The 27,436-nt window shown below is 47.4% G+C and overlaps 1 protein-coding gene across 2 annotated transcripts in view; it reads left to right on the top strand.

The window, feature by feature from the left end:
• LOC126542258 (uncharacterized) overlaps positions 1-27,436 on the top strand; it is a 147,450-nt gene that overhangs the window by 20,320 nt on the left and 99,694 nt on the right. The window contains exon 1 of one of the 2 annotated variants that reach the window (XM_050189246.3): positions 8,993-9,940. The exons of the other annotated variant lie outside the window; for it this stretch is intronic. The gene's annotated coding sequence lies outside the window, so the exon portion shown is untranslated. Of the gene's footprint in view, positions 1-8,992; positions 9,941-27,436 lie in introns of those variants that run through there. 2 annotated transcript variants of the gene reach the window in all.

Below are 27,436 nucleotides of genomic sequence, written 5' to 3' on the forward strand. Positions count from 1 at the left end.
TGCCTGCGCGAGGGAAGACTGTTGCATGCGGCAGAACTGACTTAACGCCGGCGTGCAGTATGCGACGGGGAGCTATTTATAGACGAGGGAACCAGAGGCGCGCGCTCTCGTCCTTTTTGCTCGCGGGAGACCACGCGGTCGCGAGCCCGTGTGAGAGACCGCAGATGCGGCAGAGGGCAGCAGCGCGGGCGACCGGATGCATGGACATAGTTCGCGCAGCCTGCCGTACGTATGTGTGAGTGTGTATGCGTAGCCGGAGGGTTGTGCGGCGGAATATCGCGTGTCGTCACCCCCCCCCCCCCCTCCCTCGCTGTCTTCGGCGATTAATGCCTCATCTCGCGGCCATTCTTTAAGCGTCGCGTCACTCGATCGTAACCTCCCCTGCGCGCCATAGAGTTGACTGAGGGCTTGGTCCCCTCTGCTTGCATATATGTAGACGGCCGCTTACTATGCTTTGAAGTTACTTTGTCACTGGAGGCTATCTCTGCATCCACCACTTTTTCATCCGCCTTGTTTATTCATTCGGAGAGAGCTCGTATTCTGCTGGCCCATCACTGGCAGCTCGATACGCGACTTGAAATTATTTTTTATTTGAGAGCAAGTCTTCTTTATGGCCAATTCGTACTTCACCTCCTATTCTTTCTCTTTGCATTATTTTTATTATTATTATATGGTATTTAGGAGATGTTTTCGCCTTTAATTGGTGCCGGCTACTCCTTTTCACATAGGAATAAAAAAAAAAAACACGAATAAATCGTTATATATGTAGTGAAATCATAACAACACAAATTCCGGTAACATAAGTACACTAATGTCACACTATAACTGAAAGATAACTCCAAATCATAAAAACACGAAGTCCAGTCACGTAAGTAGACTAATGCCACATTAAAACTGAAAGTCAACTCAGCAACACAGAGTTCAGTCACATATGCGCACTAAAGTAAACACAATGCCCCGTCACTTAGCTAAAGTAAGGGCACATAAGAAAACACGGATTAAAGTATTATGAAGTTGCAAAAAACAAGGCAGTGCATTGACCACAGTCGGGTAAAAGAAAAACATGTATAATGCGCTATCACATTTAAACACTCTATTCAATACTTTCAGAGAATATTGCTATCTTCTAGATATATTTGAAGGGCCAGTAACGCTCGTCCTTGCAATGAGTATGTTGGCCAAGGACTTAAGATCGTCCTGAGGCCGAAGGGCCTACGATCTAATGCCACTAAATCAAGTGCTAAGCGTTGTATGTGTGTGCCGTGTCGCGGACATTCTAGCAGAAGATGCTGTACGTCTTCTACAGCGTGGCCACAAGTGCATACCGCACTATCAGCTCCTGAAATGTTATGTAGAAAGTGTTTTGTGTACGCGGTACCGAGCAGCAGACGGTGAATCAGCGTTTCAAAGGCTCTGGTTGTATTTAATGTGGACGGAATTTTAAATTGAAGTGTTTGGTCAATGTGAAATAAATCGGAAGATTTCGAGTTCTGATCAAACCATGTCACTTTGAAACCACAAGCTGATATCTTACTATGCGGCGCAATTCACGCAATTCACCTTGTGTTAGAGGGAGACCATGTGTGGCGTCATTAACATGCGCTGGTCCAGCTGCCTTATCTGCTGCAACATTCCCAGAAATATTGCAGTCGCCAGGTATCCACTGGAACGTTACTGTCCGATTTTCTTCACTTGCTTTTGTGGGTTCCATAAGTATCTCGTTAACTAATGCCATGTTTTGCGAATAGCTGATGCCACTGTGAAGTCACTATGAATCTGCCTGCGAGTCACAAAGGATGGCCCATTCTTCCCCTTTTTGCATTGAATTTATGTATCGTAGCAAAGAAAATATTGCAAAAAGCTCTGCTGTTGTTGATGTCGTCGTGTGAGACAGTTTAAATGTTTGTATTTGGTTCCATTCTGGAATGACAAAGGCAGTTGTAGAAGAATTTGTTTGGCAAGAACCATCTGTATTCGCTTGAATATAGCCAGGGTATCGAAAGTATATTTGGTATAACGCCAGTTGTTGTGCTGCTAGCATAAACGTATCTCGTTTGCGAATAATTCCCTCGACCGAAAGTTCAATTTTTAGAACTACGAGTCGCCATGGAAGGTAAGAGATATTTGAGAACCGAAATTCGTGATGTGGTAGTAGATCTTTGTGCTCCTGAATCACCGAATTGATGTTCGCCATGTCTCGCTCAATTAGTGCTCATGCTAGTGGATGCCTTTTGTGCTGCACTGAAACGCGAAAGTAGTGTCGACAGGTTTCAACCGTCTTCATAATAGAAAATGGAGGATGACGTGCCTCTGCAATTACTAACGAACTTGAGGTTGCTCGAGAAACGCCTAAGCATACTCTAAGGCTCCTAGCTAATAAGCGTTGGAGTCTCTCTTCAGATAAACGGGGGATTCCATGCAGAACAGGTGAAGAATATGCTACATTTTGCTTTATAAGTGCATTATGGAGTTTAATAAGGATGAAACCGACCCTCTCCATGTCGTGCCTGCTACGCGACGAAGAACATTTATGAATGAGTTTATTTGTTCTTCAAGGGTTTTAATATGATAATTTCAAGAAGATTACCTGTCTAGTATAACCCCAGAAATGTGTGTTGTTTCACTATGTTTCTCTAAAGGTTGTCCCTGAAGGCACAGCTAGAAATCCTTTAGATGTCTTCTGGTGAAAGGCAACACAGCCGTCTTACTGTAAGACGGCTGTGTTGTCCACAATGTTTAGGCCTTCCTGCAAAGTTGATTGAATAAGGCTGGCACTTGAACCAGAGGCCCAAATGCAAACATCATACGCAGATATAGAGTAGTGTAGTGCAGGTGGAAATCTTCGCGGTAAATCCGCCATCACACAATTAAAGAGAAATGGACTTAATACGGGTGTCACACGGCGCACTTCTGATCGCGATCTAGCCCGATCCGGATCGAATTTCTCGGTCGCGATTGTTTATTTGCGCAAGCTGCGCGAGGGAGCCAACCGCGGTCGAAAATTTCGATCCGGATCTGGCTTGATCGCGGTCGAAAGTGGTCGTGTGACACCGGTATAAGACACTGCCTTGTGGGACTCCTTGAATAATATTATGAGAGGAACTTCTTCCTTCATTTGTTTGAATAAATATTGACTTGCCGTTCAAGAAGCTGGATATCCACCGTTGCACACTTCCAGAGACTCCTAGTTCTAGCAGGCTACATAGTATATGAGCATGGCTGACTGTGTCGAAGGCTCGTTTCATGTCTAAAAAACCGCTAGTGTGACATTTACCCTAGCTCGTTCCTGTTCAGCATACGTAACTATATCAAAATTGCAACCATGGTGCATGGCTACCTTCGAAATCCTGTCATGTGATTGGGAAGCGCTTCTGTTTGCTCACACCACCATGTCAGCCTACAATGTCAATCATTTTCTCCATGACCTTGCGTAAACAGCTCGTCAGGCTCGCAGGACGAAAAGATTCAAGAGAAATAGGTGTTTTGTCAGGCTTCAATATAGGTATCAGACGTGCGTTTTCCAAGAGTCAGGGACATGCTCCTTTTTCCACAAGTCATTGAGTAATTCAGAAAGTGTCAATCGACCATTAGGTCCCATGTTTTGCAACATACCGTATGTAATGAAATCTGGACCTGCAGCAGTCCTTGTCTTACAAAACGCAAGCGCACATTTTAGCTCCATCATAGAGAATTCGTAGTCTAATTGTACATGCTGCGACTGAAAACAAGCAAGAACGTTTTGTTTTGCCATTTCAACCAAACATTGAAACTCAGCACTAGTAATAGATACGCTTGTTCTAGTTATAATTTTGCAGAACTCCTCAGCAATCACTAATTCTGAAGTATCCTTGGCTATTTCGAGAGCACGAAACGGTTGTGTTGGAAGAACAGGGCCGTTTAATGCACGAATAGTCAGTCATCCATACTCGTAGAACTGGTGTCAGGGGGGACAACATATTGCAAAATTCACGCCATCTTTATTTCCCTTATCTTTGTAGTCGTATCCGCATTACTAAGTGGATTTGCGGCGATTTTCTATATGCTTCTATATTTCCACTCCGGCGATAAGCTCTTTTTTCTCTTCTTGAAGCTTTCAAATGTTCATATTATCCATCAACTGATGTGTAGTCGTCAGGAATGAGCACTTGTTTCGTACACATTTTCATTGTTTCTAGTATTGCTGATGTGAGTTTTTCTACGTCAGCTTCACAGTCCACTCGACTGGACAAGTGGTGACGAAAGAGCTGCCAATTTGTTATATCCACGTATCTTCGTTTCGCATTACCCGCACAATTTGCACATTCAGGCTGTCTCACAACTTGCACTCAGCATGCTCATGGTTCTCAAAGCATATTTTGCATCGACGTGTCCCACAACAGTTTTTTGCCAGGTGTCCAAACCTTTGACACTTATAACGCCTCAAGGCAGGACCAAGGTATTCTTCCACCGGGTGGCTGGTGAAGTCCAAGTGGATTCTCTGAAGCATTGGCTTATCATCTCTGAAGTGAAGGATTACACCCTGCAAAGAGCGCGATTCAACTGTACCATCCTCCAAACGGTAGTATCTTGCTTCTCGGCGAACTGATATTACTCCAAAATCTTTCAAAAACTCGAGCAGTTGTCCTTCAGTGTACTGAAGTGGCACGTGACGAATCTTTGATATTTCGAGTGTACGAAGCCGGTATGCAGGGCATAACTCTTAGTTCTGCGACTTCGCGCAGGTTTTTCGCAGTTGCCACTGAGGTAGCACTCACTGAAAAACTGCCGTCTCTATTTACTCGGAACGTTCGAACTTTTTCCTTTGCCGCCGGGGCAATAAATAAAAATAAATAAATTTCTGATGCAGCATGATTTGGATTCACTTGCCAAAAATTGTGTCCTTCTTCTGATGGTCGGAACACCACGGGATTCCTTCACTTCTTTTCTTTTTGTAGGTCACGAATTTGAAGGGCTCTTCATCACACTCAATGGCTTCATAATAGCTTTGGTCGTAGTTTCAAGTACGGTCATTCTCCTGATTGGGTGTCTCATCAAGACGATGTCTCTTGCTCTCTCCTTCTCACCATCGCTGGGTTCCCCATGGTCACCGGAGGCGGGCCTTGATGTTCAAGGACTAGCCGTGCAGGCTTGAAGATGTCATGCACATGGTGTGTGTTGGCAGAATCTTGGACGCGTTCCTGCGATGCACTCATGTGCCTCAAAACACGCTGGCGGTCATAGGGCTTGTGCCGCCGTTCTCGGCTGCCGACCGCTATAGCGGTTGGAGACATTCGGAGGGAAAAGGCAAAGAAGGCTTCGTACCTTGCTTCAGTGGGCTCGTAGGTCGCTGCACTTCTTCTCCATGAATTCCAGAGCAATGAAGTCCATGCACAATGTAAACAATCTAGTTAAAACTGAAGTAAAAAGCGAGCAGAAAGGAACGGGCCACCGTCTCGGAGAACTTCTTTGCATTCATTCTGCTTGGGAGGGCGGATGCCTTCCTCGCATATCTTTGGCTTCGTGCTGCGGTTCATCCCGTTACTTTGTCGCTGTACTTTGTCTTCTATTACTAGTCTGTTCTATCTGTTCTATACTCCCTTTGTGTTTCCTTGTATCTGGGCTCGTTGAGTTGCGAAGGGCTGATGGTTTGCTCGTATATCTCGGGTTTCTTGGCTCGCTGCTTACTTCACCACTCAGTATCTTTCGCCAACTCCTTTCTTGATCTATTCATTCTGCTCTTCGCCTCCCATCCTCTGTATCTCTTCAGCCCCTCGTGAGGCATTTTCAGCTGCCATCTTAATTGTCGTTGCCCAAAGCGCGCGCGCCCTTTATTTCTTTTGTCATTGTATGTCCTCCTTTGCGCTCTGACTTAAATCTCCTTTGATCGTTCCACTCGATTAGGGGTCGGGTTCTTGTTTCGCGCAGCGGGAGGTATATTTGACGCGGTTGTCCCGTGCTCTTTGCGATACACGACCCGCCGACCCGCGTAGCTATCTTGTTGCAGACCCGCGCTCCTTGTATTTCGTTGCGCGACAGCTACACTCTCTCGTTGCTTTACATCTCTGTTCTTTCCTCCGTTCCTCTTTTTTTTCTTCTCGCACGCTCTAAGAACAAAGGGAGTTCCGCTGATTCTTTTGGTGGAGGTAACTGATCGTTTCATATTAAATTTCTTTTATTTATTTTCGGGACCGTTCAGGCGTTACAGAACAGAGGGGCTGATTACAAAAAAAAAGCAAATAACAAAATTAAACAATAAGAGCGAGTTGTTTAGTACAGGCGATGACAAATTGCATACTTGAACACTGGTGGTTCTTGCATGAATACGATGGAAAAGGAAAGGTGATTCCGGTCCATGCTAGTACTGGGAATAAATGATTCAGAACACAGGTTAGTTCTTGATACTTGAACACCAACTTTCTGTCTGTGGTCAATGTGCGGTGACACGTAGTTAGTTAGGAGTGATTAACACTAATTGCTTCAGGTCCTCTTTGGTGTATTATATTGTGTGAAATACACTTAAACGAGAAATTTGTTAGCGCAAAGACAGGTCAGGAAGAATTGACGCTTCTTTTTTTTGTGTGTGTGTGTGAGATGCTAGCAGTCCGGCGTTAATTCGCTGCGACACACCTAGAAAAGCGGTCCTGGAACGACTCTTTAAGAAAGGACGTAAGAGAGTTAGTACGGGTTCCAGACAAATGACGCTTACTCTAGTTTAGGTAGCACGGAAGTCTTGCAGTGCCGTAGTTTTAGTAACATAGGAGCGAGATAAAACTTCGACTGAGAAAGCCAAGTGTTCTGTTAGCATTATTTATAATGTGATCAATATGCGTTTGCCAGGAAAGTTTTTCAGTAATATGAGCACGAATATACTTGTACGCGCAAACGAGGCTTGAAGAGCTGCCATTAGTAGAATGTAGATACATGGTTCAAGTGGTTGATACCTGCGTGTAATTCGCATGGCATTGCAGTAGTAATGTTCAGTTTCATTAACCAAGTATTGCACCAGCTGGAAATGTTATCAAGGTCGGACTGAAAGTAGATGCATCGGTGGCGGTGGAAACTTCTCTCTGTATAATGGAATCGTCCTCAAAAAAGCCTCATGCAAGAATTAACCGAGTTTGAAAGGTCGTTAATATCCAGATCCATGAGGAGCACCTCATTTAACTGGACAACAGTGGGACTCAAGCTCGTTCTTCGTTAGTACTGCGTCTGGTTGCTTAGGAAACACATGATCCATTTAATTATATTAACATCTAGGTTTAGTTATTAAGGTTGAAAAGCAGTAGTTCGCGAGAAACAGTGAGAAAGGTTTAGCAAATTGAGCAAACAGGCAGTCTACAAAAGGTGAACGATCCAAGCTAGCAAGTAAATCATGAGTAAATGCTAACAGCTGGGTTTCACAAGCTGGGTTTCGGAGCTGGGTTTACGAAAACGTTGCTGGTTAGCTGTAAAAAAAAATAATTCTAAGATAACATCAAGACGGTATATTTAACGTATTTTACAGAGTTCTTGAGCTTTAGCGAGTACGTTCACTTTGAATCGATACAAGAAGGCTAAGCGTATTACATAGGGGGAACACGAGCACTCTCGGCGATGGAGTTAACTATTGGGATTGGACCAAGCAGTTACTCCAGCGTAAAGGAGTTAGTTGTCAACGCTTCATTGCTTTTAGAACGTGTCCAATCGTCGCCTTGGCATTTCTTGTTCCTGTCTTCGAGCACGCGTAGTAGCTTGGAGGAAATCGCGTAATACATTCACGAAGTTGGCTGCAGTAACTGCGGGTTTAGTTACTTACTTATTTTATTTATTTATTTTCCGAAGTTAGTTAAGATAGTCGAAAAGGGATTTTTTTTTTTATGAATATGAAACTCGTCTGCTTATTTGTCGCCCACTGAAAGAGAGCATGAGACTATATCTTTTATTTCAAAATCACAATGAGTGAACGAGGAAGCGAGACGACTGATGAGCGTTTTCGAAACACGCCGAGGTGATTAAAGTGTACCATGCAGAAACACTGCGGCTCGAACTTCAAATGCGTGACAAGTGCGATGTAAGTCCCATTCCGGATTTCGTCCGGAAGTTTGTGAAAACACGACTCAGGAGCGTAAAAAAGAATACCCACCGCGACACCAGAAGTAGAGGTACGGGAAATGCGAGGAAGTCAGCAGGTGCTGGAGGCACGACGCAGACAGATACAAAATAAAGAAAATAAAAAAACAAAAACAAAAACGGGGTTGCAAAGCCGGGAGGAAGGGGGTGGGAGACATATGCAAGTAACTAACGCGTGACACTTTTTTCTTGCACTGCGGCAGCGGCGGAGACAACGGTACGCGACCGAGTAATTGTAGTCTTTGGCAGAGGCTTCTTTACATCTCCCTTCCTGATTCAGCCGTGCGGTAATGATGAAACAAGGTGGGCTGTAGATACTGACTGGACTGGGAATCAATATGAGTATACCAGCCATAAGATGGTTTAATTTGGGTGGGTGGGGGGGGGGGGGGGAGGAGAGGTGGAGGAAGGAAGAATGTAGAGTTTCCCTGACATGCGTTTAAGATAACTATCGTGCGCTTATTTCGCGCCCACAATTATTGCACACACGTGCACGTCGCTCACTGCACTTGCTTCGCTAACTCCAGTTTTCGCTACCGATAGCTCTGAAGGCTCAGAAACAACGAATGCGCATTGCGAGGCAGTCAAACGTGCTGGCGAGTTTCCTCTGGTGCCTTTAAGGAAAGGAATGGGAAGAGCCAGATTCATCCAATCACTTTTTGCATCGTCCGAGGCACGGCGAATGTTACACAACTCCTTGTTGCCTAACAAAAAGAAGTAATCTTTCACATTGCTGAGCAATCAAGAATGCGTCGGCACTCCACACACTTCTCGGGAGTCGTTTAGACACCGCAGATCTCCTGGTTGTTGTCTTGGCGACGTTTTATCAGTGCACAATGAAGATACAACTCGACAAAAGAAACTAGAAGGCGCATTTACGTTTCCAATTTCACCACTGCGTGACACAAGTGTGATTCATTGACAGGTTCATTTAGTCTCGATGCTGTATAGCGCATAAACGGGTGGTGTGCCGCTTATTTTCTTCTCATTCGCGCTTCATTCATTCATTCATTCATTCATTCATTCATTCATTCATGCGTGGCAGCACATCCGTTTCTTAATGTAAGAATAAGGATGCTTGTCGCAGCGAACGTCCTTACTTTGCTCCATACAGCACGAAAGCGATTGTCCCGTCTCCACACTGCGTGGTGTGGAGATGGGACATTCGCGTTTGCAATCGGCCGCTGGTACGTGACTCGAAAGTCACACGGATCTTTCTCACAAGCGCTGCAGCTGAAACGGCGCGCATACTCGCCATAAGAAGCACGACATGATATAATGGGCTGGGCAAAAAAAAAAAAAAGGGAAAAACAAAGCGAGAAGGAAACGAACTCCTTTTGGAGCAGAACAGGACGCAACAAGCAGGTAACCGAGCGAATCAAGCCAGAGCAAAAGGAAGACAGATTTTGCCTGTCTTCAAGAGTTTCCGCCCGTTCTCGTGCACGTTGTACAGGCTTTCCATCTTTCCTGCCGCTCTCCTCCGTCCGGAGTCCACGAGAGAAGGAAGCGACTCCAACGCGATCGGGCGCAGCGTAACCGGGCGAGCGCGATGAGTGGATGAGGCCAGCACGCGCGCCTCAGGGGGGGGGTTGTGCGTGGCGGTGGAGCCCGAAAGCGGCCTCCGCGCACCGCCGCTCGCCGCTCCTCGCTCGTCGTGCGGCGCCCCGTGGAACTTGGCTGCCTGTCTTGCGTGTCACCCGGGCTGCGCGCCGCGCTATCGGCGTGCTGACGGCCACGGGACTCTCGCCGTCGATGCGAGATTAAACGTGCGCGAACAAGCGACAGCGTCGTCGACCCTCCCGCCCGTCATCTGCGTTTAGCCGCGCCGCTCCCCGAAAGAGGTTGTTCCGCGGTGAGTAGAAGCGGCAAATTTTGTTGTGCTAGTACGCGCAATTTGAGAATCACCAATGCTGCGATCTCTCTTAATCGGGATAACGCGCGGGTGATTTGCTTAGTAACTTACCGTTACGCTTAAACTTCTAACGCCTCCGCGTGCTTGCGCCTGGCGCGCGCACGCGTAGATGCGTTGCGTGTGTGTTGCGCTAAGCGTGTATGTATGTATTCATGAATCGTTCAACGTAAGTCGCTCAGTATGTTCTTCAATTTATTAAGACACCGTCACCTTCATCATGGGATGCGATCACTCACCAGGTACGGATCATCCTAGCAAAATGGTTCGGATTACGGAAATAGTAACAAGTTCATACAAAGTGAAGCGTGTTTCGCAAGAGGTGCGCACAAATAACGTGTTTGTTCTGCGCTGTTCGCTGGCGCGTTGTGTATTTTTTCACCCCACAGTACACTTTTATACGAACCTTCTACTGAGTTTGCTGAGAAATGCGTGACGAAAATTTCCCTTCCCTAACCTTTGTCTGTTCACAAGACACAGGTTAGAATCACCTGATAGATTATGGGGTTTTACGTGCCAAAACCACTTTCTGATTATGAGGCACGCCGTAGTGGAGGACTCCGGAAATTTCGACCACCTGGGGTTCTTTAACGTGCACCTAAATCTAAGCACACGGGTGTTTTCGCATTTCGCCCCCATCGAAATGTGGCCGCCGAGGCCGGGATTCAATCCCGCGACCTCGTGCTCAGCAGCCCAACACCATAGCCACTGAGCAACCACGGCGGGTAGAATCACCTGAACGAGTAAATACGGTGTAGGCCATCCGCAATTTAGCGTGCCTGAGCGACATTTTCTCGCGTCTTGTTATATATAGTATAGTATACGTAACCTATACGATAGAATAAAGCCATTCCCATTCCCAGTTTCGAAAACATGTGGCCGTAAAATAAAGCTTATCGTTCGTAAGCCCTGTTTCCTATTGGCCGGCGGCTTTCACTAGTGATGTGCCCGGCGTTATGATTGCCTGGGATCTCCTCTTAACGAATAGTTCTTCCATATGAGCGTTTTCGCGTATACGGGCCCATATTATTCTGGCTGGCTTCCTTTTGTGAGGATATTACGAGCAGTTTTACGCTTCATAGCATGCCTTTCAGCTGCCGATAGGTTCGGACTGGCTGAGCATCCCGTCAGCTACCCATCCCTGCACTCGATCAACATCCATAAGCGTCTTTAGCGTGTTTAGCTTCGAAGAACTTCGCAATCCGAAAAGACTCTGCATGCTTTATTGGCAACCCCACCGCTGTCGTCAACGCTTACGCCAGTACTTTTCCTCCAAAAGCATAGGCAGGCATCTAACTATACAGTGGATGTCGTTGCGCATGCTCTTGTTTAGCACTCGCCCGGTATGACGCATCCGGGCCAGACGTTGTCGGGTTCAACGGCCACCCGCCGCGGCCATATTGAAACGCGATAACAGCTGCAACGGGTGGGAAATACAGAGATCATCACGAGGTGCGACGGCGCGACATGTCTCCGTATGCCAAGCGACGCCGCACCTCAACATCCTGAATGGTTTCCGCTTGTTAGCATATATACCCGCACCATGCCTCGGAAACAGTATACGCCTGGGTCATGTGCCGGCGGAGGCGCACGTACGCCGACTCAGAATGCGACAGAGAAACGCGAGAGCCGCGCTGGGTACGTGCGCAGGACGTGTCGGTGGGGCGTAAGGTGTCGCGCCGGCGGCTCCTTGTTTCCTGTCGTTCGGCGACGCGGTCCGGATGATGATAATCTGTCCTCGTGACATTGAACCCTGCCGTTCGGCGACGAGCGACAATTTCCTCAGTCATATTTCTTGTATATGTTTTTTTTTTTTTCATTTCTGATGTCTAACTCTTGTTAGTCTCCAAGACGACCTTCCACGTGCACCAGGCTTCGCGCACTGCCCAGCTCGGAAGCGATGTAAAATGTGTGCTGTCGGGAAAAGCAAGGAATTTGGAGCAGTGGAGACAAAGGGGAGGAAGAATTCCTAATGCGCTCGCAGTCTTTCCAGATGTCTTCGACTATAGCTATTTAAACAACACACCACCAGCACCACCTGCGTGTCTTGCAAGTTCAGGGCTCGGACACCTTTCCGCGTGATTACTAAGTGAATGGTGGTCATTGATTGATTGACTGATTAATTGCTTTAATGGAATCTAGTGACAGCGTGCGATTTGCCTCTTATAGTTATAGGTCGCAACTGGAAGACGCAGGGTGGTATATATATATATATATATATATATATATATATATATATATATATATATATATATATATATATATATATATATATATATATATATATGTGTGTGTGTGTGTGTGTGTGTGTGTGTGTGAGAGAGAGAGAGAGATAGAGAGAGCTGAAATAGTTGTTTGATGACCATCCCCTGTTCCTTGCTTTCTTTCGTCTTCTTTTTATTTTATTTTGGTAAGATGTGCTAATCGCGTTACGAAGCAGTTAGGGATATTCTTGGCTGCTGACAGGGAGTGGCGAGGGTTATTTTTTCTTGCTTCCTTCTCTTTCTTTTCTTTCCTTTTTTTTTTTTTTTTGCTTTCGTGAAGTCCAAGGACGCAAGCTCTGGGAGATAGATGAGACGACAAGCTGCATCGGGTGGGAAATTATAGCGATATACAAAGTGCAACATGCTGCGACGCTTATCTCATTGAACACATTTATATTCATACAGTTTCTATTGACCTGACTGCTCACGCCGAGCAACGGGGACATAATTTCGTCCCATTCCGTGCTTCTCTTAAGAAACTTCGCATGCACATATACACATCGCCGTGTATTAAAAGCACCGTCCAGTGCACATTGAGGAACTAAGCACTAAATGAGAACACATCTATCAAGAATAGCTTGGACGTGCGTGCGAGAGCTATTGGATACAGCGTAACTGATTTACACGCTTAAGGGTCCTCAAGAGTGCAATTGGTCCATAATTGATGCCCTTACATCCGTAAAGGTGCAAAGGTGGGAGTTATAGACGGAACAATTAAGGGCGTGAATCGGTTTGCAGTTTACGACGTCACAAATTTTACGGCGAGAAGCCAAAATGGAGGGATAAGTTCGAAGCGACGTAGCTATCGTTAGTTTATGCTCGAGTAAAGAGATGCTAGCTCACAAATCTGTACGCTTTTATACTTTTATCCAAAAACAGACCATGATCTCGACAAAGACACCTTCCACGGCTGTGCCGCAGGGCACTCCGTGTGGCTCCGTCACACTGCCGGATGCAAATGAAGCGGGGTGCGTCTTTCCTTTGGACCCTTTATCTCGCGTGGCACAGGATATGCCTCCCCGCTTCCTCTTGCGCTAAAACCGCGCCTTCGTCCCGACGTTGTACGCCTGTTGAAGTCGAGCTGCTGCGGCTATCTCATGTGCGAAGGATACGCGCGGTATCTCGGCTTCTCTCAGTGAAAGGGGTGGGTACACGCCGGCACTGCGCGCGGGCGTCGACTGTTCTTCTTATCACTAGCGTTCTAGAGGTGATGCAAATTTTGCTCGCCCCTGATATGCCATTTCTGCCTTTCCCACGTGTAGAGACTCGGTCAAAAGGCACTCATGTGTGCCTAGAAGAGTACCGACTGCGTACAGTGTTCGTGCCTTTAGTAGGCCTTCAGAATTCCACTTCTAAAATGTGAGCGTGGACACTTTTTTTCTGACTCTTCAGTGCTCTATATAGTGCCTGGTTACATCGCCCGAAAGTAGCGAGTATACGTGTATACTGTGCACAGAATATAATAATAATAATAATAATAATAATAATAATAATAATAATAATAATAATAATAATAATAATAATAATAATAATAATAATAATATGTTTTGATTTTATGACGGCGTACACACTTCCTCATTTGTGCTACATACCCGTTTGTCATTCTATCGTTTATATTACCGACTGTAGTTCGCAAATGTCGGTATAGTGTTCATCGTCGTCTTCGCTGTAGCAATTTCTCTTCTGTAAGTCGCTGTCTTCACAACGTCTGTTTTCTAGCAACGCCATACAATTTGCTTCTTCTTTCTCTCTTCCTCGCAGAAGCGCCAATTCCCTCATTGCATATATATTTGGCTACACGTAAATGTTTCCCTCTGGCGCCGACTCACAGGAAACAACCGTTTTCGTCACATGTTTACCAATCGCTGTGAACGTATTCAGGCTTCTTGGTGCACTGCTGTCATCGAGACGGCAAGCACGCATAAAGGCGGCAAGAGCCCGAGACAGCAATCACGCTCTGAATGGCTGCTCACGGCTTCTCGTATACCGTACACCGTATAGACAAATTTACCTGTCAACACCGCGCCGCCATTCAACGCGTTCCGCCATATGTACGAGCGAGCGTTATGTTTCGGGACGTACGAAAGAGAGTGGTGTGATCTCGCGGTCTCTCTTTCTCCTTCCCACGGAAAAAAAAAAAAAAAAAAAGCCACGTACGGACAGACACGCCCCGTTTCCGCGGCCGGCTGAGACTTTTCCTTCGGCCCGGCTGCCGCACATTTTTCTCCTTCCTGCTTCCTGACGTGTATCACCGCGGAGTTGTGCGCACGTCTCACGCGTGGCAGCGGCAGTGCATGCGTTGGGGCGGAGAAGGGGTTCCGCGCGGCCCTTGGCCGGGTTTCGGCAGGATTTCCTTCGCCCGCCATCTATGCTGGTGCCCGACGACGGCCGGCTTTCGCCCTTGGAAGGGAAACGGGCCGAAAACAGACGAAGTCGTCGAGGACGCGCCGCCGAAGCTGGCCGGCCGAGTGAAATGGCGGGCTGGAGTGGTATCGCCGAGAGTGTATCATTCGAACTGCGCCGAGGCCGTATAATCACAATGAAGAGACACGGAACGCCTGCGCCCTGTACATTAACGTTGCACTTCCTGAAAGTGCTCATGTGCCTTCGAAGGCTCATGCGTGCGTGTGTGTGTGTGTTTCGGCTCAGAAAACAACTTTTATGTAGCACGTATAGAGAGATAGAAAGATGGATCGAGAATTTTTCGTGACGGCCTATACAATATTCTGATGGATAATTTCGCTCTTACTATAATACTTGAGAAGTTCATTAGGTGAAGATAACTAATTACGTGCTTAGTCAAAATTCAACGAACAGTCTGACTTGGTCCAAGCGGCGTCAGACAACGTTACATTGTTTCTAGCTACGCTGCACTCGCATATATAGTATTCAAATTTTGGCAGCAGTTACGGAGAGCACTGTGTGCATACGTGCCGATTAGCTCCGTGTGAAACATTTTTCTCAATGTGTATAGCTTTTTAGCGCTGACGTTTAAGCTTCAATACACTGAACGGCTCTGCGGGACTATCGGCTACAGGAGTGCGATCATTTGGCCGAGACACGAAAATTAGACGCGCTGTTTCTAAAGGTATCAGTTTTCCGCTTATAAACACAGGACATATGTACCGGCTTTAAGTAAGGCATGTATCGCAGATATTGCCAATTGAATAGGGTGCTGATTACCTTTTATGAGAATAATCGCTCTAAATGGCCGCCAAGTGTTCATCGAATAAAGCAGTGACCATAATGAAGTAAATACAGCAATCAACAAGTAAAACGTGCCGAATTTATCAATGCTAAGGTCTAAAGCGCTGCATACGAGGTACAGCTATAAGGAACATGAGGGAAACATCATACTCGTTTTTGAGCAACGATTATTCGCGATGTGTGGGCTTGGATACGACGTGGTAATACGTCACAAGTAGCTTTCCCGTTGAACATTTAGTCGCACTGAACTCTTTTGTGTGGGGCACACGTGTTTATTTACTACCGCCCTTGGAAAGGAATTTGCGTGTCTTCATATTATTACTCAAGGATGTACAATACCATAGCTTCTTCAAAAGTATTCAGGTTAAGGAAGTGTACCTTCCTCGACAAACAACCGTTACAGGTCGGCTCCATTTAATAAGTATACATATTTTAAACTGGTAATGCCACGATATTTTCAACTATTTGTTTTTTTGCGTTAAATGAAGGTCCTATATAGGTCTCTGAATACTAGAAAAAAATATAATGACAAGCCTTAGAGAGCCAAAAATAATGTAATATAGTAGCTTTTCTACAGGAAGTTTTGGTTTGGTTTCTCAGGAGGATATTGTGTCATGACGTCAGGAAATAAAATGAAGGCACATATTTTTCTTTGTTGACATTCACAATTTCCTTCAGTGCAAACTTTTGCACGCTACAAATCCCTCGCGTGAGAGAGAGAGAGAGAGCAAGGAAACGAAAAGCAGGGGGGTCAACCAGACGAGCACCCTGTTTGCTACCCTACATAGGGGTGGGAGAAAGGGCAATAGAAAGAGGAAGAAATGGAGAGAGTAAGCACTGAGTGAGTGTGGGAGGATGTTCAGGGACCCTGTAAACGGTGTCTTAAGCCGTTGCACTCCAGGTACTGTACTAGTGCACAAATCGCTTTTCGTGCCAGTGACGGGTGCGGCCATGGTCCGTGTATCTTTGACTCGGAGAACGGTCTTGAGTCCGGTCGGTTTAAAGTTGTCCGCAGAGAAAGGCATTGTACGTCGTGGCGAGGGCAGGTACACAATAGGTGCTCGATGGTTTCCTCGCATCCACAGGAGTCGCATGGAGGAAATAGAAAAGCAGAAGGCAGGGAGGTTAACCAGAGTAACGTCCGGTTGGCCACCCTACACCGGGTGAATGGGAAAGGGGAAACAAAGATGACAGGGAGAGAGAGGAGGGAAGGAAAGAAGGAAATTAGTGGTGAGTTCGCTGACGCGTGTGGTCTAATAGTAATTGCACTCATAGTGACAGACGTTCACCCAAGCCTGTCGCCCTCAAGAAGCACAAAAGTGAAAGCGCCAGTAAGGCAAGCAGCTGATGTCGCTGCTTGTATGCAGTGTTGAAACCGTCTGCGTGCCACTCGCGTGCGTGCCCCGCTTGCACAGGAGCAGGCGTTTGTGTAATGTCCGATCTTTTCCTTTTGGTCGCTTGAGAGGCGTTTATTCCAAACTTACAATCCTTGCAGTATACGGTACTAGGCCGATAAGGACACCATTTCGTACTCTAAGGTGGCTTATCCTATATACTGAAGGCCCCTCGCCTTCGCTCAGGGGGTCCGCGAGCCGCTACCAGCACGACAGAGGACCAGTGGCGCAAAGAACAAAAACCGCTTTAATTTACGGTAATATGAAACACTCGATCAATTACCGCAGCCTCGCGGCCAAAGAAGAAAACAAGCAAACAGCAAAGAAGCAAATCAGCAAAAAGCAGCAAAAGCAAAGAAGCAAGCAGCAAAAGAGCGAGGCAACAAAATATACAAGCCAAAGAGAGCGACGAAAGAACGGCCGTTACAAACCATCAACCAACACAATCTTTCGGTCGATAACACAATGCATAAAGCCCAGAAAGCAAGCAAGCACCGAGCCAGGCGCGCAAGCACAGTTCCAAAAGCGAACAAGAGCACTCTTTCCGCGGACACAATGCAAATACGCTTTCCCCCTGCTCTGCAGCACGCTCGGAAAGAAACCTAGACGGGCCACGCCCCACCAGCGCCTCCCCAGGCCCGCGCCCCGGCAAAAAAGCCCCGAGTGCAGTCTCCGCTGCCTTCTTATCGGGCAGCCGCCTTCCCGGCGTTCCCCGCGCGAGTTCTCACGATACGCGATCGGTGCGCATGCTCCATGCGACGAGTGCCGTTGTGGCGCGCGTTTCAAAGGCTTCCCCCGTGCGCGCTGCAGAGAGGGCCCAAGGGCCCGACAATACCTAAGATAATATCGTATAATAAAGGTAAGCGGAAGGCCGTATACAATTCAAGGCGTTTAGTTTTGCCGCAACTGTTTGTGGAGACGTGCCGGTACAGTCGCAGGCATCATTAGACGCCGCACCTTTATGACGTCATAGTGTATGGAAGAACCCTGAATATAGCGTTGCCGCATTTTTCTAAGCCTCCCTACTCGGGCGTCAGCACTGCTTCGCGCTTACTGGTCCATTTTCAAAAGCGTCGACGGCGCTCGTCAGTTGATCGGTATTTCTCACCAATGAGCGGAAAAGGAGAAATGTGCGGGGGGAGGGTGGGGTTGAGGCGACGGGCGCCGCCTGGCGGCGTCCTCGCTGACCGCACGTCAGCAGTCGCCGACTGTTCCTTTTCTCAGCGAGCACCTTGACCGTGACGATGAGGGCGCGGCGGCTATCCCTGCGGCTCTGTTTGTTTACCTGCGGCTTGGGCAGGCGCGCCGTTTTCTAAAACGGTGCCTCAAGGCGCCGGCCTTGCCGCCTCGCCTCTGCTACTGTTTCTACTCGGTTACGCACCGCGAAGAGAACAAGAGAAAAAAAGTTGAAAAAGAAGCAACAAACAAGCAAACACAGCATAGAAAGCATGGTTTGCTTGCGGGAAAGAATTGTACTGCTTTATCTTGTGAGAAAGGCACTTTCTGGTTTCTTGTTGAAATGAAAATAAGTATTGGAAACCTTAGCGCGATGGCTGCTGCGGCATCTTATATTGTAAAGCAAGGGAACACGTTCAGAACCAATTCAAGTACACTGAACTAGCTGGTACATACTGAAGTCGAAGTGGTTGTTAGCGGTAAGCTATTACACCTAAATAGTTAGCGCTCTTAGCTTCACTATGGTAAAATATTTTCTTTTTTCTTTTTCTTGTTGCCAATACAGTTGAAAAGAAAATAAGTGTCGGAGACGGTCGCCATGTTTTTACACGGGCTCCTTTACACTATATTGAATGAAATAAACAAGGGTAATTAAGCGATAACTGCTACAGTAATCAAAAATATTTCGTGAAAGTGAAATGCCGTGACGGCTTGTATCATACTTTTCATTCAGCAATTGCATATACGATAAAAATAATTTGGTACAGAAATACAAGGTTGATGCATGAAACGACGCTAAAACATCCGAGGACACCTAAGCACTTCTTATGAGTTGTGAATGCGAAAGCGTTAATGACGAATTGAACGCCGCTGAGCGGTCCTTCGAGTTTTGCGCTGCGAGTAATCTAACATAGCGGTAGGTGCTGCCCGAGCCAGCAAGCAGCAGCAGCCTGCGGTGCGAACGCCGCAAGCCACTGACGTCCTGCGCGACGAAAGACCGAGGAAGCAGAAGCGGCCACCAAGGCCGGCAGGCGCGCGCCCAGCAGCTAAACCCAGAGTAGGTTGATACGATCTCGACCGGAGGAGGTGGGTGTTCACCGCAGGAATCGGGAAACGACGACGAAGCCGGGCACCATGATGATAAAAAAAATGATAGAAAAGATTGTATTCACTTCATTGGTATATGGTTGTGACTCATCCGAGTCTCAAGCCGTTCTGATCTAACACGGGGGTCAGGACGGCCTTAAATAACCCCTCTTTCTTTCGCCGAGGAAATCCCACTGGTCAATAAAAACGCCGAATCGTTCACCACCTTCATCGCCCCTCACTGGTCGTCAGCGCGCCGCTCAGGTGCTGTCCTCTATGAGCTGCTCGTGTACGTGGTGCATCTGTCTCCAGCATGTCATAATAGGAGGCAACCACTTGTCGTAGATGCTTTCCCCACGGGAAGGACCCTTTCATCGATAATTGGCCACTTCGTGACGTTCAGGAGGGCGACGTTGCTGTCTTGAAGCGAAGTGAATGATGAAGCGCGAACATCAACCGCTACAGCTGCGTTTTGCTGGTGGGGCATCCCTCCGTCGCCAGGTGTGGTAGTCGATGGCTTGCTGCAAAACTTAGGTCGATCATAACAGGGGGAAACAGAGCCACGAACCGCGCTCTGGCTTCCGAGAGCGAGAGCGACGGTGACGTGGCCTCGCGGCGATGCCCTCTCCCCTAACGCAACACCGGGCGCGCTAACGTAGCAGCGGATGTTCCCTTTCGCCCGCTCTGTTCCGTCGAAGCGTGCTCGTGACATGGCGTCACAGACAATTGGAATTTAGGTGCCGTTTCACTGCTACAGACGACAGACGCCGAATTTTTCGCTCAGTGGTCCATTTGATGGTTTCGCAACAATAACGGGAAGGTTTGTCTTGTGGGCTGGAGGTTTCCCGCTCCCGAATAGAATAGTAGATTGGCGGCCCGATGTATTCCTGTTGTGATGTTCGCAACTTTAAAAAGCGCTGCGCTGAGGTCACATCGCGTTGCTCAAAGGAGCTACGTATAATATTGTCTGCGCTGCAGACAAGTGGTGAACTTTGACTATCGTTCCCACGGAACCGGGCCAAATGAGAGCTCAAGTTGCGATCGCGCGCTTTCTTTTTTTTACACAGACGTGCTATGGCGAATCGACAGTGGCTGCATGTTCGTATCCAGGAAGCGAGGCGATCCACATATACATGCAGCCGTCAGGCACTTGAAGACGCTATCATTAACATCAGTGGCCTTGTACTGCCCTGCGTATACGCTGTAATTGTGCCAGGCTTACACTTTCCGCCTCGCTTCAAATTCAAAGGCAGCGAGTCTCAAAGGCGCTTAGCGCAAGCAGTATCCAAGGTAATTTTCCCAGTCTTTTCATGCAGACAGCTTTAGTCAAAAAAAAGCCAACACGGATAACAGAGGTGCCCCAGTGTCATGGCACATGGCACCATTTATTTTTTTTAACTTTCCGAAACTTGAGTAATAGCTGTTCTAAGCGTGCAGGCAGGAAAAAAAGAAAAGAGGAAAATGAAAGCTTTTGTTTTGGACGTTGTCACGAGCATCAAGAGCCTTGCACGCGTGCTCAATAAGTTCGCGCTCACTTGCCAATCCTATTTTTGGTATTTATTATTCCCTTGTTTTTCTTGACCCAGTTTTGAGTCCTTCGCTGATAACCCTTTATTATAACACTGCGTTCGTGCGTCCGCTGGTGCGGGCTCCTAAATGTTGTGCCTTTTATTCACCTCGATAAGGCCAGTGCTGCTCTCTCTCTCTCTCTCTCTCTCTCTCTCTATATATATATATATATATATATATATATATATATATACACACACGCTGGTTGTAAGGCACGTTCTTTATTAACACTTATAATGGTTTAAGTCACTACCCTTTTCACGGTGGAGAATCACGTACTCACGTAATCACGTAATCATGTGTTATGTTGAATTCCAATGGCGGAGTCGGAGCAAGTTTGTTCCAATGACAGAGTGAGGGCGGGAGTAAGGTGTTCCAATGAGAGAGTCGGAGTGGATTCAGAGCGGGAGTCACTCCGTGGAGCAGAAAAAGATGCTCCGCCAAAATCGGCGGAGTGGACCGGAACTCTGCGTGACGTATTTCCTTTACCACGTTTGTCTGCTGGGAGGCGCCACCGGTCACGACTCGCGAGGAAGCAAAAGCTGCTGCACGCTTGGCGAGATATCCATTCCGCACTTTCAAAAAAAAAAAAAAAAAAAAAAACAGGTGAACGGCGCTGAAGAGACAAGTGACCGGTGCGGCGGTGCTTGGATCAAACAGCGGAAGGAAATGACAAAACGTAAGGCATCCTGGGTAACTCGGCGATAGAAGTACCGCTTCCGCCTTGCTCCGGCGGCACAGGTTGTATTCCACTCGCGGATTTGGAGGCGTTGCTCTACGCCAGAGTCGGGTGCTCGCTCGCGGAGTCTGTCGGCTGCTCCGACTCCGCCATTGGAATTCAACATTAATGAAAGCGTAAAGTGCTTACAGGCGGTGTCAGCCAAGTTCTCGTGTATTCTCTCTCCTACACTCAAGTGGTTTGCGCTTATCTCGCACAGTCTCAGTGATCTCGCAACGCCTTTCCCAGGGCAGTTGGCCCACAGAACACCTATACAAACTTAGAGAAGGGAAACTGTACCTTCCACAGTGCTACGGAAATAAGCATAGCGGTGGCGTCGTGAACTAAAGTATGCGACCACAGTGGCGCTGTACAACAGGAAACGGAAACGGGGTTTTGCACACGCTTTACCAGGTGTTCTGTGGCTTTACTAGCTTTACTGGGTTTCTGGCTGCTGCGCCTCGATCGTGCTCCCGCCAGTTTAGTTGCTGTGTAAAACGTATAGCGCCTACATGTAGGCGCTACGTTTGCCACACAGCAACCAAACTGGCGGGAGCACGATCGAGGCGCAGCAGAATACATGTAGCGCTAAGTCATATCGAGTTAAGGCACACTCTGAACTGACTTTTAAGGGCATCCCGAGCGGTTTTTCGTTTATTACGCCGCCGTTACCCTGAGTTAAATTGTGCCGCCGCGCTCCAGCTGTTGCATTTCGTGTAGGGCTACTGACAGAATGCGGTTTCCAGGTGGCACGATGGCCTCGACTGGAATAAACGCACACGACACCAAAGATTGAGTAAGCCTGAAAATATTTTATTTGCATTTTACAAGTACAACAAAAAGCACACGTCTACGCATCCACACAAACGCGGTTACATAGTCAAGAACATAGTCAAGAAATGGCTCATTAATAAGGGTAGCACAAACGCATAAGAAAGAAGACCTAAGCTACAAAACGTACGGTCGGCTGCTAAGTATAATAATTTCCCTGTCACCGCGTGTCACTTTTATACAGCATCTTTACAGCACTACCAGGCCGGGTAGTTTGGCGGAAAGAACGCAACAGCTTATACGGCCGTCAGCTGCCTATTCCTTACGGGTGTCATAATTATCCTAATCTCCGCATCAACGTCGTGCAAGTTCGCATACAGGTGTCTGTATCTGAACCATATGTGCCAGCCTAATACACGTGTAGTGAAATTATGATAACCACTGCGTCTTATCAAACGTATTGGTTTTGCAAATGTGCATTACAGCTGACGGAACGACATACTGTAAGTGAAGCACAAGAGAGCAAGGACAAAAGGAGGATACAACACTTGAAGAAATGAAGAATTAGTAGGCATACAGCAAACAAGCGATGACGGAGAACACACAATGATGCATCGGGTGTTCTGTGACATCGGTTTGCGTACTTGCGGTGTTATGGAGATCAACGGCATAAAAACGTACCTTCAAGCGTACTCCCTCAACCTCCGCCGCATTCATTATGATAATCAACGCCTAAACAAAATGAGGCACTATTCTTTGCCAAGAGTAGACCTTTTTACAGCAAGTCTATGTAATGACTCGCAGACGAAACCAGCATGCTTTCGAAAATGTTTTACCGTCGTAGTATTCGAACGCCAACGGCCAGGAAACACATCGATACCAATAGGCTGTCGGCTGACTGTGGTTAAGCGAGCACAAAAACCTTGACGCTATGACTAAAAAGCAGCTTCAACCATCAAATTTTTAAAAAATCAACTGCCTATTTGCCTGAAGTAAAAAAGCATCCTTAGACACCTCGATTGTTCATGTCAATGGTTTGTGTAAATTAAAGAATTCAGCATGTTCAGCGCCCCTAGCAGAGAAAGCACAAATTAAAGTATTCGACCAAATTACAGTAGCTCCACTTGCGCGCTTACGCTGAAACGCGCCTCGATTGATTTTTCGCCCTCTGTGGCCATTTGTTGAACTTGAGAGTGTGCGGGGCCTGGTTGGCCAGCCGGCGCTTTCTAGAGAGAGAGAGAGAGAGAGAGCGAGAGAGAGTTTTAAAGGCAGAAAGGAGAAGAGGTCAGCCGCCTTCCAGCTTACGGTCCCAAGAAATTATTTGCTGGAACTGCCGGTATTTTGTCGACGCCGGTGCTGGAGAGGGCGTAATTTTGCTTACCAGTAGGGGGCGCCGGTGTACTTCTGGCTCAATATCAGCCCAATTTATTTAGTGGACATGAAATAGGGTAGCGCACTTCACGCTCCAGGATTTATTCTTTGCAGCTATAAGTAAGGCTTTACAAAATAATGTTTTTGTCAGAGGCCGCAGTATAAAAATACTGTACTGTGTTTAAGGCATGAGCAGCGTTTTCTTTATTTTCTCTCTTTTTTTCTTTTTGCTGTTTCATAGCGAAGCTATATTTGTCACTCCTTCCTCTCCTTTAAATGAGCACACTGTTTTCTACCGCGTTAAATTTTGTCTTGTTCCTCGGTCAAAGGGAAATTTTAGCTATCTGACCGGAGAAACTCTTCGGGCAGCATAGCGTGCTGCCCTATAAAGTCAAACCCACTCGTGTAGAGTTCCAGACATTTGACAGGCCAGCGCTCGCTGAGAGCTGGTTTTTTTTTTTTTTTCGATCTTGAGATGTCTCGGGTGAGAGAAGCAGAATTAGCTTAACCTCTTTCCATAACCTGTTAGTGATGGAATTTTAATATGGCGTTTATTTGTGGAGTGGCCGCTATAGAAGCGCGTCTTGTGTGTCCTACTTAAGTGTTCGGGCGACTGTAGACCTCCTTAGAGCACAACGGCTTGTAGCTTGCACAATAAGATCATACGTGCGTGCGTGCGTGCGTGCGTGCTTGTGTGTGTGTGATTGTACACGCTTGGCGCTTCTCGCGGGAGAGAATGTCCCGAATGCAGATGCATGCACTCGTGGCGAAATACAATCGGCCGCTGATGTCGCGGCTCGTAATTAGGCGCCCGCATTGTGTTGCACAGCTCGGCGGGACCACCGCGCTACCCCCGCGGCGGTCGTTCGTGTCAGTATACGTTTGGCATTGTTTATGCCGGCTCAATCGTGGCGAGGAGACGCTGTTGCTGAGATTATTGCCTGAATTAAGTGGCTGCGCCTCATTAGCGTCGCGAAGGCATTGCACCACTCCTTACAGGACGGACGGTTCTGTCCACGCGCTGATTCCGCACGCACCCGCATGCTCACTGACTCTCGTACGCGTTGACCTAATTTGTGCATACGAGCGGGCGCCGAAGTGTAGAAAGGGTAATAGTTCTTAGAATGGAGTACGCCGGCTGCGGCATCGTGCATTGAGCAGGATAGTCCCGTTCCTTTCGAAATCATTTGCAGTCAGAGCACACAGGCAAATGCCGCCATTGTTTGGATCATGCGTCCTTGCCTATAGGCTTACAGTTCTTAGAAGAGAGCGCGTTGGCCGCAGCCCTGCGGATGGACTCGATTTAGAGCCTCTGAGCACGAAAGCTCATTAGTTTTGACGACACTCGAAGCGCGAAGGAAAACGTGATGTCTCCAGTATTGGTACTTGCAAATTCATCTGTAGTTCTCTTATATTCGGAAGACGCTTTCGCCGTGAATAATTGTCGTTGACTAAGAAGCAGTTGCCGTACATCCCAACATAAGAAAAAATTCAACTGAGTTTCACCGTGTGTCTCTCATTTGTATAAGGAAGGAGGAAGGAAAAAGTGGACAAGGAAAGACAGGGAGGTTAACCAGTTTCGCTCAACCGGTTTGCTACCCTACACATGGGAGCGGGATGAGGGTAGATGAAAGATGGGGAAGGGAGAGAGAGAGAGAGAGCACATAGCACAGCACACGCATCGTCAGTTAGAGTCCATCACTTTTGCTTGGTACATGATATCACTGTCACAGCCGCTTGTCCAATCCCGTCCCGAAGTAGTCCCTTCGTCGCCTTCAGCTGCGACGTCTTCTGTCGGCGACATGTGAAAATTGTTTCCAGTGACAATGGTCTAGCGTCAAGGTGCGCTAGAACGGATGCCAGGGACTGTCGCTGAACATTATATTCAGGACAGTCGCACAAAATTTATTCTAGCGTCTCCTCCATTATTAATTTATTATTATTATAAATCTTATTATTTATTAATATGCAACGAACAGCAACATTAAATTATGGGGTTTTACGTGCCAAAACCACTTTCTGATTATGAGGCACGCCGTAGTGGAGGCCTCCGGAAATTTCGACCACCTGGGGTTCTTTAATGTGCACCTAAATCTAAGCACACGTGTGTTTTCGCATTTCGCCCCCATCGAAATGCGGCCGCCGTGGCCGGGATTCGATCCCGCGACCTCGTGCTCAGCAGCCCAACACCATAGCCACTGAGCAACCACGGCGGGTTACAGCAACATTACTGTGACAGAAGGTAGCTTAAGCTTAAAAAAAAAAAGTATGTTTTCGGGATTTTTTATTAGCAAAAATAATTTTATTTCTTCCACTATGTCATAACAGGCTGTAACGAGAATATTCAACGCTGAATGCTGGCAGTGATTTTCTGCCATAGAGCAAGCGCCGCTTGGGAGACACACACCGGTTTTGCACGTTACTTTACGGATTCCGGTATCTCGTACAAACGACCGTCCAAGGAGGTATAGTTGCAAAGCTTATTATTTCTGTTTGTGGTCTCTCTTTTTTTCTGGTTGGTTGCCATTCACTGAAAGCCTAATTAATGCGATAGCGCCGTAGCCTCTTCAAGCACATTCAAAGACACGAAACGAATCCAACGGAGGACAGCACTTCCACAGCCATTCCTAGCAGCTATACTACGATCTCAGTCGAGTTGACTACACTGTATCACGACGCGACCTTAAAACACTCGAGGTGCCCGAGTCATGAGCCGGCCTTCGCCGCGTTTATTTGCCAAGCTGCCTTAGCAAACACGCGTTCGTTTCCTACCTCGTCACTATATACGGGGTGCCGCTTCCCAGTGCCCAAACATTGACTCTTCGGCGAGACAGACGCGTCGTGACCGTGTGGACGGCCACTTCACGCAAACGAGGCGCCGCCTCGCGGCTGTTTGCATCTTCGTTAAACCGCGGGCGAGGCTGACAAGGCGAGAGCGCGGCCAGCAGTGCATGGACGGCCCAAGGTGGCTGCGCGCCAATAACACTCGGCAAACCTCTCTACAGGGGCCGTCTATCGGCAGCACACGCGCAGGGGTGCTTCGAAGAGCGGTTACTCACGAATCGCGTGACTTTCCTATTCCCGCGCACCTCTTTATCTCACCGCCTCCAGATGGCACCGCGTTGGGTGGGCGTATGCAAATCTCGCGGGACCGCGTGCACCATCCTTTGCCTCTGGCACACCGGGAGCGTAGTGAGTGGCTGCCGCTTCAGCCGTCTCGTGACCTGTAACGGTCAGAGCATACCGACCGGCTTCGCGATGCATGGCGGCCGTCACACGATGTGGCTTCTGACGTTCCTCGACGCCAAGGAGGACGGACAAGGCGCTTTCTTATCCACTGCTCGTCCTCGCTCTCTGCACCCGATGTGACTGCATGCATCCCCCCCTCCCGCAGGGCACGTCCCCATATTGTGTCGCACGCCCATGCCACGGCATAAATTCATCGTTGAGGCTGTTACTCTGAACAACTGCTGTCAACTGTCGCCTGAATGTACAAGCGTCTGATCGCAAGCCTCGCACATTCTATATTATTTATTATAGCCGTGTTTTAGTAAACGCATCGCGACTGACTTCTTAGTAAGACAACGAGTGGAATTTGGTGATTACAAAGCATGCACATATTGTACTGCCGTTTATAGTGTCATTCGGCAGTAATGTAGAAAGGAGGAAACTCGTATATTTTGTTACTTTACTGCATGTCTTTCTTTTTATTACTATTTTAGGTACTCAGTTTACTATATATCTAGATATTGGTGTAATCACCGATGCGTATTTAGTGTATATTGTTTGAAGAAATATTAGAGAACTCTGAAGCAAGCATCGCCCTAAATACTGTTCGATAGACATACGTCCTCCATTGTGCTCCGTGCGAGAGATGTAGGTA

Source organism: Dermacentor andersoni, chromosome 2 (genome assembly GCF_023375885.2).
Source record: "Dermacentor andersoni chromosome 2, qqDerAnde1_hic_scaffold, whole genome shotgun sequence".
In the NCBI taxonomy this organism is placed as follows: domain Eukaryota; kingdom Metazoa; phylum Arthropoda; class Arachnida; order Ixodida; family Ixodidae; genus Dermacentor; species Dermacentor andersoni.